Here is a 14315-nt window from a genome sequence, read left to right on the forward strand (position 1 = left end):
TCGAGACAGGGTTTCTCTGTACTGTTTTGGAGCCTGTCCTGGAACTCGCTCTGTAGACCAGACTTGGTGTCGAACTCACAGAGATCCACCTGCCTCTGCCTCCCGAGTGCTAGGATTAAAGGCATGCGCCACAACGTCCGGCTGTTCACAATGTTTTAATTCAGTCCTTAAGTCAATCTACAGAGATCTCTACAATGAAAGCTAATGATTAATAAATAAGAGGAGTGTATCCATCACTTTGCAAAACAATAGTAATAAGCCTGAAGCTTTGTCCACATAAGATATTCATAGTCAACTTCCCAACTAAGATACATGCATGTGCATGTATATGCCCCACCATGTTTACAAAAAATGACTTTCTAGTGTATCAAACTACATTATACTTAAAATTTCTAACTTATGTGTTTTGGTGAAATTAAATATATGTACACAATTGCATTAATCTAGATTCAATGTGGATGTTCTCATTGCAATGCACTACTAAAATTCATTGTAAGACTTTCTTTTTTTTTAGCCACCATGACCAAGTTAGCTTTATTCCTGAGATATGGTAATTGATTGACATAATAAGTCAATAGATGTAATAAATCACATAAATGGATTATAAGATAAAAAATCACAGGTAAGTAAGACTTTCTTGTTCTTTTAGTTACTTTGGCGTGAGCATCTCTCTTTTAAAGATGTTCCAAACATATTCTAAGAATGGTTTCTGTGAATATAAGTAATATGTCCAAGGTCCAACCTGCCACTATCATCATCAACACCACCACCACCAGCATCATCAACAAAGTCAGAATTCAATCCTGACCCAAAAGTCCATACTTTCTAAACATTATCTTTCTTTAGTCACATGGTAAAGTGACTTTGAAAGTCAGGACAAGTCCCTTTGTACACTCTCCATGGAAGTCTTGATTCAGTCTTCAGACTTTGCAAAGTAGGTAAAACAATGTAAATGTCTGTATGGTAAATATGCCACCTAATTAATCCAATTCATCATAGTTTCCACTGTTAAGTCAAGGGACTAAGTACACGCTCACGAATCTGCCTGGTTTTGATCTCATAGATGATGGGATTCAGCATGGGAGGGGCCAACATGCAGACATTGGCCAGTAGAATGTGGGTATGGAGAGGAACATGGTGCCCAAACCTCTGGGTAATTATGGTAAAAATGCCAGGCAGGTAAAACATGGAAATGACACCAAGGTGGGAGCCGCAGGTGCCCAGAGCCTTCTGCCTGGCTCCTCTGGAGGGAAGGCGGAAGACTGCACAGAGAATGAGACTGTAGGAGACTAAGATGAGCAAGGCATCAAGCACTACAGTAAAGAGGAGGACAGACAAGCCATACCAGACATTGACACCAATGTCAGCACAGGCAAATTTAGCAACAACCATGTGCTCACAGTAGGTGTGCAGCAGCACATTGCTGTGGCAGAAAGGCAGTCGTTTCACCAGGAATACATCTGGGAGTATCACACGGAAGCTTCTCAGGACCACAGCCAGGCTGATCCTGACAATCGCCATGTGACTGAGCACTGTGCTGTAGTCAGTGGGTCACAGATGGCCACATAGCGGCCATATGCCATTGACAGCAGAATTCCTGATTCGGCAATGAAGGTGGCATGCATGAAGAAGATTTGAGTGACACAGCCATCAAGGGAAATTGCTCCAGCATGGAACCAGAATATGGCTAGAGCCTTGGGCACAGTGGTAGTAGACAGGATGAGGTCAGCCACAGCTAGCATGCAGAGGAAGAGGTACATGGGTTCTTGGGGGCTGCGTTCAGTGATGATTACAAGGATGAGAATGCTGTTTCCAAAGAGTGCAACCATGTAGGAGATGAAGAAGGGGAGAGAGATCCATGCATGCTGGTCTTCCAGGCCAGGGATGCCCAGCAGAATAAAGAGTATATGTCTGGTCCCCATGTTGTTAAAAGTTGCCATGCCCAGGCCAGGTCAAGTGTACATTGGAGTATAAGATATGATAGTCACCTCCCTCTTCCCAAAAACCTGAATGGGGATGAGGAAGACAGAACATGTCATTTTCCACTGGATAGAACAGCAAATCCTGGTAACCCCACTGTAGAGAGAAGCCTTTTCCTTGCCAGCCGCTTTGGTTTTTCCCCACCAGTCGCCTGGGCTCTGCCACGTTGTAGTCCCCAAATAACACACAAGACGCTATATTAATTATGAAGCTGTTGGCCTTGCTTGTTTTTTACTGGCTAGCTCTGACTTAAGTATTTAACCCATCTAAGTATTTCTCTTACTGGACAGACATCTTACTTCTCTGGCAGGCTACATGATGACTCCCTGTGTTTCTCCTACCCAGAGTCCTCCTGGACTCCTAGTCCCACCTATCTTGCTTCCCTATTGGCCAACAGTGCTTTATTGACATATACACAGGACTTCCGCATCACCCCACGACAGGTCTCTTGGGAAGGAGATGTAGACAGATCCTCGCCATTCTACCTACTGTATAGATCACAATAAATTGCTGTCCTAACCTAGGTTTCCCTTCAATCACTTAAATTTGAGGAAAAGATGAGGTGGTTCATCCTTAAGACAGATCATCCCACTCTAAAATGCCACAGGTCTTAGACATGGGTTTTTCTAAACAATTACAAGCTTTGAGCAACAAGCTACAATTCCCATGGAATATGACTTCTCAAAAGAAAAGTAGCAACCAAGTTGCCTATCAATTTAGCTGGCACTCTGAGCATCGGCTTTCCTCAAGGGATGGGTGTTTGAGGACCTGTCTGAGGAAGAGACAGAAAGCCAAGTACAATGTCTACTTACATACTACAAGCAACATAAAAGAAATGTGAGAAAGAGCTCAGAAAGTGCTTCCTACAAGTGCTTCATGGCCTTAAGATGGAAGAATAAGTAAGAGCTTGCCAAGTAAAGGAGTGTGATAACGAAAAACGTGAGCCACATAAAGACGTCCCAAAGGAATTGGGGGCTAGATAAAATCACAGCCAAGAAGACATGGTAGACAATAATGGTGAGGAGTGAGGAGTAGTGATATATTATTTATGATTTATTAAAGTTTGTCTGAAGATCAGCAAAGCAAAGCAGTCAATCCTGTAGATCTACTTACCATGCCAAAATGGCAATCCTGTCTCCAAGGGTCTTCAGGGGCAAAAGCTCTTGATTCCTGTCTCTTCCTGCTTTATATTCCTTTCTCTGCCCAGCCATATCACTCCTGTATCCATATCCCTAGTGTTGGGATTAAAGGCATGTGTTCCTAAGTGCTTGGATCAAAGGCATGAGCTCTATTACTCTATCATTCTTGTGTAGGCCATGGTGGCCTTGAACTCAGAGAGATCCATCTGCCTGTCTGCTGAGTCTTGGGATTAAAGGTGAGTGGCACCACTGCCTGGCTCTATGGCTTGCTAGTATGACTGCTAGGATTAAAGGTATATTATCACCATTGCCTAGTTTTGAATCCTCAGGTAAGATTTAATTAATTATAAATAATCTATCACCACAATGAAGGGCTGCATACAACTCTAAGGCTTTAGAATTTATGTTGGAGTGGTTAAGAGCCACTGAAGAATCTTTAATAAAAGGAAGCTGCAGGAAAAGGAACATTGAAAAAGCTTTTGAAACCGGAGCTGAGAGTCCAGAGAGGACATGAAGGGAGCAAGATTTGTACACATCTCATGCTGTTGCTTGAGACCTCCATCTTGACCGCAGGTCTCTATTATGACAGGAAGACTACATGGTGATGCATACAAGAGTTACCAGACTTGTGTCCTAGACGCTCTTATCCTATTTATGCATCTTTATTTTCCACCATCTCTAGCCTTTCTCTCTTCTTGCAAATGCAGCCCCCTCTTTATTTTTCTCACTGTGCTGATAGTAATGAAACCCAGGGTCTTGTGCACACTAGACAAGTGCTCTACTACTGAGCTACAGCCTGGCAAAGTCTAATTTGTCCTTGTTTTTCTAGCTATATGTGATGGTGGTGGCAGTGGTAGCGATGATGGAAGTGGTGGTGGTGCTAGGCAGATATTTTACCATTGAACTAAATGCCGGTCTATCAACATTTCAATAGACATTTCTTACAGAGGTATCTTTACCATTTTGTAGTCAATCAATACTGCCCATCTAAGCTTTTTATCTCCTGCCTCCTTTGGGAGGCTGAGTAATGGTGGCATACACATTTAATCCCAGCACTCAGGAGGCAGAGATAGGAGAATCTCTGTGAGTTCAAGACCAGCCTGTTCTACAAATCGAATTCTAGGGCAGCCAGGGCTGTTACACAGAAAAACTCTGTCTTGAAAAACAACAACAACAAATTGCATTTTAAGTAGTTCTTTCTTGCAGTGTTGTGTATGATGCAAAGAGGAGATGAATGGAGAGGACAAAGTCTGTTAGGACTGGCTGTGCTCTGGTCTCTGTGTCTCTGTGTTTCAGTCACCACACCCCAAGCTGACTGTGGTGGCCTTCCCATTTTCCTGAGAGGAGAACAAGCTGAGCAAAGGTCACCAGCTTGTCCAAATAGGCTGGAATCTGGATCCCCAGAACAGACCTGAATGGATTCCTGTCTATCCTAATCCACCTTGCCTTGGTTTATCAGGCAACTATAACATCCAGACCTCCTAACCCTCACTTGGTACCTACAAGTTGATTTGTGTGCAGTCATCTTTTTCCTTTTCCTCTCTGCAAGGCTGGCCCCATCTGTGGGCTGGACCCCAATCCTCTCTTTGTCAATCCACACTAATCCATCACTCTAGTGATGTCAACCTCTTCCCCCCCCCCCCGTGACTGATCCAGCTGTGTACACATGTTCAAATGCCTCATCTCCTTTTTGCTTCACAAAAGCAAGCTTTGTCCTCTCCTGCCCTCTTGCCTCCCTCCTCATTCGCCCATTGCCATCTCCCTGCAGCCCAAGCGCTGCACTGCATGGCATTCTCCAGAATCACCTACTTATTCACAATTGCCAAAGCCACGTCACCTGTCATGTCTTTCTATCTGTAATCTCTAATCTCTATCAGTTATACTTCTAAATTCTACAATAGTGATCATTAAATACATGACTATTAAATGTATTTCTTACTTCTAAACCTCACACTAAATCTATGAAATTGAAACTATCACAACTTTGTATAAGAAACTAACAGTTAAGCAGATATTAGCCTGCTACTAGCCAGGCTAATATTTGAATCCAAGTTTAGATAGCATCAAGCTTCCTTTAAATTTGAAAGCCTTCTTTGGGCCAGCAAGCTGACTCGGTGTAGAGAAGGTTTGTGCTGCCAAACCTGATGACATGATTCAGTTCCTAGAATCCACAGAGTGGAAGGAGAGAACTGACTCCCACAGGTCATCCTCTGGCCTCTACATCCATGCTGTAGCATGTGCAGAACTACACACATACATACACCAAATACATAAATACCACGCAATAAAAATATTTCAAACTTTCATTCCTCTATGTTGATTACACCCACTCCCCACCAATTCTAGATATACTGCAACTTCAGAGATGCAGCTGACAGTGTGATATAGGAGAAGCTAATGTAAGCATTAGAATAATCTGTGTTCAATTCCGTCTCCACCAGCTGCACACACACACACACACACACACACACTCACCACATTCAACTCTATAGTCACCATCCTATGAGTTTACTCACACAAGTTCTGATCAAGATGTGTGCACTAACACACATTTTTCAAAATTCACACCAAAAGCCTTCACTATGACACCACACAGCCACACCTAAGCTTTCCCAGACACGGAGGAATTGCCCATCCTCATTCAGCATTCTGGCTTTCCTCTCATGGGTAAGCATCCTCTGGGAGCTGTGAGTTGGAGAGAATACTCCTTTTTAAGCCCTGCCTCCAGCCTCTTCTTACATTTACCAGAAAAGAAGGCTCTCGAAACAGGAAACTCATGGGATAAAATGCCTGCTTCTTCAGTTCCAACTTGAACTGCACTCACTTGTGACAGAGACTTGAAATAAGTGCTGGGAGGGTCGAGAGTTCAAGTCCACCCTGGTCGACAGAGCCAGAGCTCTTCTAAAAATGCAAAACAAAACTGTAAATGCTGACTGGGAAGTTATTCCAAGGGTCATCTAATTGCAGGTTTGGGACAAGTCCTGCCCGCCTTCTGCTCTTAAAAAAAATAAAGTTATATTAAACATAGCCATTTGAGTCATTAACATATTACCCACTTCATTTTTTATTAAATCACTCTATTTTTTATTAAAAGGATTATGAGTACGAAATCTAATGTGTAGTCACAAAGTACAAGGTACATGATGATCATAAAACCAAAGACACCCCTCTTTCCCATAGCACTGCATAAGAATGCAATAAATAACTCTCCGCCCACACTGAGATAAAAAACTAATTAAACTCAGTGGGTCACCCACAGAAAGAAGGCACAAAAGCAGAAAAGGGTCTCTCAAAGAAGGGTTTCAGTGGGAGAAGGAGGAAGCTGAGGGCAAAGAATGGGGGTGGTGATGACTAAAATTCATTACTTAAATGTATGAAACTAACAAGCAATAAGTTTAAGTATCTTTAAAGTGTAATTAATCTTACATGTTTGTGGCAGCTTTTTGAAGGGTAGAATTTATTAATTCATTTCGGGAACATGAACTATCTATCATTCTGGGTCCTCACAGGACAAATCTCCAAGCCCACTTCTCTAGGATAACCATGTATAAGTTATTATTTATCCAACCTTCATACGGGAATGCAATTCTTCAGAGTCACAATGGAGATGGGTTTAGAGGTCAAGAGGAAGTTGCCTCATTTCTAGTTCCATTCATGTTTCCACTAAGTCCCAAAATTCTACAGGAGCAGCTGGACTGTCCTCTGACTATTCTCAGATGTCTCTGACTACTCTCAGACTCATAGTTCATGTCCACAGGCAGAGGTGGGGGGCACAGAAGCACCAGGCTGGTGTCCTCATCACAAAGTGCCCATCACAATCTTCAGACTCCACCTGGGGTCATGCTCCATCTGAGTCCCAGAATGTCCACATGGCAGAAGGCTGTACCACAGCCAGTGTGCCACTCTGTGGGAGGACTGCAGAACAAATTACTTTTTTCTGAGCATCCCCAGGGACCCATGAGACTTTCTTCTCCCCTAGTATCTCCTCTACAGCAAGAATATAATTATAAAGCCCTTTTTAACTCATTTGTGAATGGACACTGGAAGCCCATAGTGAAAAGCATTCTCGAGGACTTCCACGAGGTTGGATGAGATGATTTGGTGGGAAATACATAAGGCCAGAGGACAGGAAGGCTAAAAGCCTTCTGGAGGGCCCCAAACTTTATTCCACATGATCCTCTTAGACCCTGTCTTCTAAAAGAAGAAACACTTCTAAATGAATAAACACTTTAAGTATTGGAATCCTGTCTATCTTTTTCAAACATCTGTTTATTTATTTATTCATTCATTCATTCATTTGTTAATTTCACCCATTCAACCAACATTGACTTAGCACTGTGTTGATAGAATCACAACAAAATGTCAAATAAAATAAAGTCCATTTAAAGTGTATTTACATTGTTGTGCCTGTAGAACGATTGATCTAATCGGCATCTGGTGACCATCAATAAAGCATGTGCATTGATAACCCTCCCAGCTTCTTTGTCTACTGTTTTTGGGAATTCACACTGTCTACCCAGCATGTTCTGACTTTCTGTGGTAATAAGTGTGCAACCACATGACTTCTTTATTCTCCCTGCTTTGGGGAGCATGTTTACTTTTTAATTAAATTTTGTTGCATATTTTCAAAGTGTCACGCATGATGCTATTGTACGCATAGTCAAATGGTCACCATAGGGAAGAAAATGAATATCCATAGTTTTACTTTTGTTGTTTTGTGGCAGGAACAGGTAAAACCTGGTGTGTCAAGAAACCAAAGCACAGCACAGTTCCACCACATGTTCTATTACAGCTGCATCCATCTACAGTTTAGCACAATGCCACAGGAAGAGTTATAAATATTTCTTGAAAATGGGTGACTGAATATTCTGCACTGTTGTCAGGCCATGATGCCTTTTCTCAATTTTTAATTGTTGAGATTATAATATAATTATGTGCTTTCTCCATTCCCCTTTCTCCTTATAAACCTTCTTCATATACCTCTTTGTTCTCTATTCTTCCACTGCTGCACATTTACATAGCTTCTAGTTTGTTCTGTTAAGAGTATTCTCTGATACATAGAATTTTTAACTTTTTGTTTGTGTGTGACACACAATTCCTTTGAGGTTTGGTTTGATGTGTGTATATGTGTGGGATATATGATTTATGTATGTGTAATTGAGTGCATACGTGTCATGGAGTGTTGTGCAGGTCAGAGGATAACTTTTATAATCTGATTCTTACAAATGGAAGTTAATCTCCCGCCCACAAGTTCCCAAATAAACATTCAGAGGCTTAATATTGTCTGGCCAATGACTCAGGCATATTACTGACTAGCTCTCACAATTAAATTAACCCGTTTTTACTAATCCGTGTATCGTCACATGGCCACGACTTGCCAGTAATGTTCCGGCATTTTACCCCTTAGGCTGTTACATGGTGTCTCTCCAGCTTCACCTTCTTTCTCTCCATATCTCTGTTTAGATTTCCTACCTGGCTCTATTCCGCCTGGCCATTGACCAAACAGCTTTATTCATCAACCAATTAAAATAACACATATTCACAGCATACAGAAAGACATCCCACATCAGATTCTCTCCTTCCACTGTAGGATTGAATTCTTTTTACTCATTGAGCTATCACCAGCCCAGCATACTAATCCCTGTTGCGGGATTCCTGCCCAGGTTCCGTTGCCACTTTAGCCCCCAAATAACACACGAGACACTATATTAATTATGAAGCTGTTGGCCGTTTGCTATGGTTTCTAATCGGCTAGCTCTGAACTTCTATTTACCCATAATTACTAATATATATTTTTGTAAGGTCTTATCTTACTGAGAATGAAGACGCATGTCCTCTTCCCGGGAAGATCACATGGCAACGACTCTCTTCACAACATTTCCCGGAATCCTCCTAGACTCCTAGTCCCACCAATCTTGCTTCCCTGTTGGCCAACATTGCTTTATTTATACCAATCGAATATACACAGAAGGACTTTTCCCATCAGATTCCTATGTGCACTCCAAATTATTTGAGTTAAATATGTGGTGTTCTAAAGAAGAAAACTGTAACAGAAATGTTTTCACTTCTATGTATTTTATCTTATTACTGATAGAAAATTTCACATTTTAATACTTATTAGAAATCTTTTTGAAGTAAATAAAAAAAATCTTGCTGAAAATCTATTCCATGTCAGGCACTTCCAAATACAGGAATGGATAAGACAAATACTTTCACAAAATTTATGTCACGGAGAAATGAAGTCAATAAAGAAAATCATCTAGTGAAGTCTTTCATCTGTGGATATTTTGAAGTATTTTATTTAAGCTAGTAAGACGTACTGATGCTTTTTAAGATATGAAATCACTTAAGGTGATTTTTATTGCAAAATACTTCCTGAGTTTATATCCAGACCAGTACTTACTGACTTCCTTGTAAAAACTGCTTCTCATATGGGACTGGCATTGTCTTTTTCCTCCTCAGTGCTGGTTGGTAAACTTGCTAGTTTCCTTCACAAACACATGTAAGATGTCATCACCCTTGAGCAAACAGCTTATTGTCCAAGTGAACAACAAATTCTTCTCACTCTTCGTTTTGCCCAAAACTTACGGACATGTAATTGACAAATTAAAAACATGTATGTATTTGAGGTACACAAAGGGTGTTTTGATATGTATGTACACTGAACTCACCACCATAATAAAGCTAATCAAAATACTCATTACCTCACATACTTTCTTTGGGTTTGGTTTTGTGGTGAAGTCTACGATCTTAGCAAATTTCCAAGGCATATCCATCTCCCATAACTAAAGTGTTGAGCCTTTGAATGCCTCCCCAGCTTCCCCTCCTTCTACTGGACAACCACTACTCTACCCCTGCTTCCGTGAGGCTGGCTGCTATAGATTCCATGCGTGCTTGTCATTCATTATGTTTTCTTTCTGTATCTGACTTATTTCACCTACCACAATGCCTTCAGGTTCAAGTATGTTGTAGCATAGAACAGGATGGCCTTGTTTTTAGGGCTGAATAAGTGTGTATAGCACATTTCTTTTATTTATTCTTGCTGCTCATACTCTCAATTTTGTTTCCTCCTCAGCTCTGTGTTTCTTTCCACTCTATTCTAGGTATTCATTTCTGTAGTCTTCCACTCTTGTACTTCCAGATTCACTATTTCCAGACATCCTACTGTATAATTACAATTAGTTGCCCACATATATGCCATCTACATATATTACACTAACCTCACTAAGATCATATTCCATCACTATTTTCTTTTTTTTCAATGCCTTTTAGTTTTATTTGACGATAAACAGACAAGATTAGCACACCCAGCAACTCCAGTGACTTTTGCTCATGCTACTGAGAAGCAAGACTTAGCCCCTCTCTCCATGGCCACGCCTCAGCACAGAAGCCCTGTTCTTTGGGGTTACAGGACATCGACACCCATGCAGCCGCCTGACCACGCTGGACTGTCAGCACTTGACTGAAGTGGAAGCCTTGGGTTGTCTCAGTGTGGGGGGGGGACTCTTAAAACAACCATGCCTGGTTCTGGACACAGTCTTTGTCAAACCACTCACAGACAACACTAGCCCTCTCCCCAGTGGACCTGCTTTTGGCAGGGTACCTTGCTTTTCAGAGCTGCGCTTCTTAAATTAACAATACGGGGATTCTATCAAAACACCAAACACCCCCAGCTGAGCCTAAATTTGAGCAAACATAAACTGGGATACAACTATTAGAATCATAAGAATGGGCAGCGGGAAATCACCCTAACCTCTACCCTAGCTCAGAACTCCCTGCGGGGGGGTAGGAAGGAAAGGAGAAGAAACAGCATGCTTTGCACAACTTGACAATACTGTGGTGAGTCCCCAGGACCACCAGGCTCCACGGCTCCCCTACTTCCCTACAGCTTGGGCACGTAGTCGTCCCACTCTGCTTGGTAACAGGTGCCCGCCACGGGGGCTCCCAGGTGATACTTCTTGCGGAAGGCCGCCACCTTGAACTTGCCAGGGTGATCTCCTGACCTGTTGCTGAGGATGGGTTCGTCACAGTTCAGTGGCTTGTCCTGCTCATACACCAGCCAGACGTAGCGGTGGAGGCCTGTGCCACTGGGAGGCCCAGAGCCCACGTAATCTGAGAGAACTTTGCCACTGCCGATGTCATTGCCCTTCATGTTGACCACCAGAAAATGGTGCCACTCCCTGAATTTGGGGTCCTTCCTGCTGGGAGCATTGGGGTCTGTGAGGACCAGGGTGTAGAGTTTTCCTGGGTCAAGACCATCCCGTGAAATGCTGCTGGGCCTATTCTTAACCTGGGTGGGCGTCAGCACTTTGCCCAACTCGTCCTCTTCCACCCCGTCCGGCGTAGGCGACCCACAGCGCATGCTGGGGAAGCTCGTCTACCTCCTGCAGGCTCAGGGGCCCGGACCACTGGCTGATGTCCGCGGGCATGGCGACAACAAGGTCCATCACTATTTTCTTCCTAAACTACAAGCCCACTCTGTGTGATATATATTCTGTTTAGTAATTTTTATTAATTAAACTTATTCATTTATTTTACATCCTGACCAGAGTTCCTCCTCCCTCCTCTCCTCCCATTCCCTTCCCCCACCTCCCATTGCCCCCCATCCACTGCTCGTCTGTTTCTGTTTCTGTATGAATATTTCTATTTATCCTTTGACATTTGCATATATGTATGTAATGTATCTTTATCATATCCACATCAATTGTCTCCTCCCAGCCACCCCTAGACCAGCCCAAACGTGTCTTCATTTTTTTTATACATAACCTTCTAATCCATTAACCACCTCATGCCAAGGACCATGGACAACATACCAATTTCCACACTCCAAAAGAAAAATGACTCCCCCTCCTTCAGCAGGCATTAATTGTTACCAGGTCCTCAGCTAGAGGAGGAGGAGGCTCAAGGGATCTTCTCCGCCCATGCTGGACTGTTGACTGGCTTGATCTTGTACAGAACTCATGTAGGTAACCATAGCTACTGTGAGTTCACCAGTATGTTGTCATTAATATTCTTCAATTTTGACTCAGAAAACAGCCATTGTTATAATTTTTTTACCACGATCAAATCCACTAAGTCTTCTCTTCCATTATCTAGTCAATCTCACACTAATATGAACCCAGTTAAGCACCAAATTTATAAATAAAATTACTGTCAACCTAGGCTATCAACAAAGCCTAATGATGGAAACCATGAATTTTATTAGTAATAATATACAGTATTCATTATTAATCAAAATAAATGTATCACATCAATTCCCTGATGTTAGTAATAGGAAAAGTTGGAGAAGGGGAGAAGAGAAGTACATGCAAATTTCCTACTTTCTGCACATTTTTTTCTGCAAGGATAAATTAAAGTTTATCAATTTTTAAATTTAATCATTGAATAAAAATAAGACTCACTGGTTTTGGTTGACAAATGTATTAGACAAATGTAAAGATCATTAGCAAAAAGCAAACACTGGTTAGGAAAATGTAACCCAAATATGACTCAAAGTAACACAAAAATAATGAAGAGATGCTAAGAATATTGGAAGTCAGGGACAGAAGACAGAGCTCTAAGAAACAGCCAAGTTAACAGAATCCACCCAGCTGCCCATCCACAGATAATGGATAAAGAAAATATGGTGTGGCCACCCTGACCTCCTGCACCCCTCCCCACCGACAGGGGTGGTGGGCACCACTACAAAGAAGAAATATGTAACGGAGGTAAGAAAGATAGAAAAATGGAGCGGCATTGCTATGGAGAGAAGGCAGAACTGGAGACACAACAGAAGTGACTGGTGAAAGAGAGTGCTGAAATCTTCTTGCTGTCTTTACCCAGTGGGTCAGCAGGACGGTGTACAACAGCTTGGAGCTTAAGCAGACTGAGACTCATCCCCTAAACCTGCCACCTGGCCACAGGACCCCCCTGGCTCTAGGAAACCACAGGGACCTGAGATGAGGGTCTCTTTCTGGACCGGACCTTCTAGAAGGACCACAGTGGCCCTAGATGCCACAGAGTCCAAGATAGTATTGGCAACCCATGCTACTGTACCAGGCCTCAAAGAAACCTGAGATTCATGTAGACATAAGCAGTCCATACGGGTTTTACTGCCTCTGGATGCCATCATGATGTGACTGAGGCCATGTCATGGAGGCCCACAGCTCTTATAGCTGATGAAAGCCAAGTGTGGGTCAGTGGTCCTGATACAGCCAAGGGCCATGATGATGATGTCTACTGCCCATATTACCATGGAAGCCCATGCAGAAGTTAGTGGTCTGAGCTGCTGCCTGAAGCCATGTACACAGGAAAGCCAATCCCTCACCTCACTAGCCTACAAAAAAGCGGTGACAGTCGCAGGCATTGTCATGGACACAGGAGAGCTGGCTCTGGCTACCACACATCTCTTCCTCAGTTGACCACTTCTGGCGTGGATGCAGTCAGAGAAAGACTCGTCTTTCCTTACTTAGGAGCTAGCCACTAGGAATCTGGCCATGCTCCAGAGAATATATGAACAACACAAAATGAAAAATGAACTTTTTTACCCCTTGTGGTGGGGAGGTCACTGGAGCGGGGGGGGAGTAGAGAAGACATGGGAAGACTGGGAGGTGAATAGTAATAGGATACAAGATGTGAAATTCACAAATAATTAAAAAATAATTTAAAAGATCCAATGTATATGCACACACATTATTTCATTCAGCCATAAAAAGGATGAAACCACATATTCTGCAGAGAATTGGATACAACCATCAATCATCATATTGGGCGAAATAAGTCAGATTCAAAAAGACATCTCCTTTTCTCATTTGAGATGCATGAAATCACATGCATGTGACATATGTAACTACATATGTATATGATGTGAAAGGAGAATAAGGTTAGATGAGTGTGGGGCTAGGAGGAAGGGCAACAAAAGGGAATGTGAGGGACTAGGGGAGGACAGTGAAAGCGCATGAATACCTGGATGAAAGTGCTGTGGAGCCCACCACTACGTGCAGTGCATATATAATAACAAGTCCATATAGATTAAACTCCAAGTTTCCCAATCTCATTACTCATCTGAGACCTTGAACAGCACATCAAAACTCCACAAAGAGTATCAGTGAGATAAATAGTTTGGCTCAACGTCCCTTAACTACCAGGACTGCTAGAGTTCACCTCATATGTGACTAGAATGTTGGGAATACAACAGTTTGGTTTCTGCTCTGAAAA

General features: G+C 42.4%; 2 pseudogenes; both read right to left on the reverse strand.

Moving 5' to 3' along the window:
* Positions 1 to 993: 993 nt before the first annotated feature.
* Positions 994 to 1940, reverse strand: LOC101827152 (annotated as a pseudogene).
* A 9061-nt stretch (positions 1941 to 11001) lies between these two features.
* On the reverse strand, positions 11002 to 11548 carry LOC101825484 (annotated as a pseudogene).
* Positions 11549 to 14315: the final 2767 nt, after the last annotated feature.

The sequence above is a fragment of the Mesocricetus auratus genome, unplaced genomic scaffold (assembly GCF_017639785.1).
Source record: "Mesocricetus auratus isolate SY011 unplaced genomic scaffold, BCM_Maur_2.0 Super-Scaffold_4256, whole genome shotgun sequence".
Taxonomy (NCBI): domain Eukaryota; kingdom Metazoa; phylum Chordata; class Mammalia; order Rodentia; family Cricetidae; genus Mesocricetus; species Mesocricetus auratus.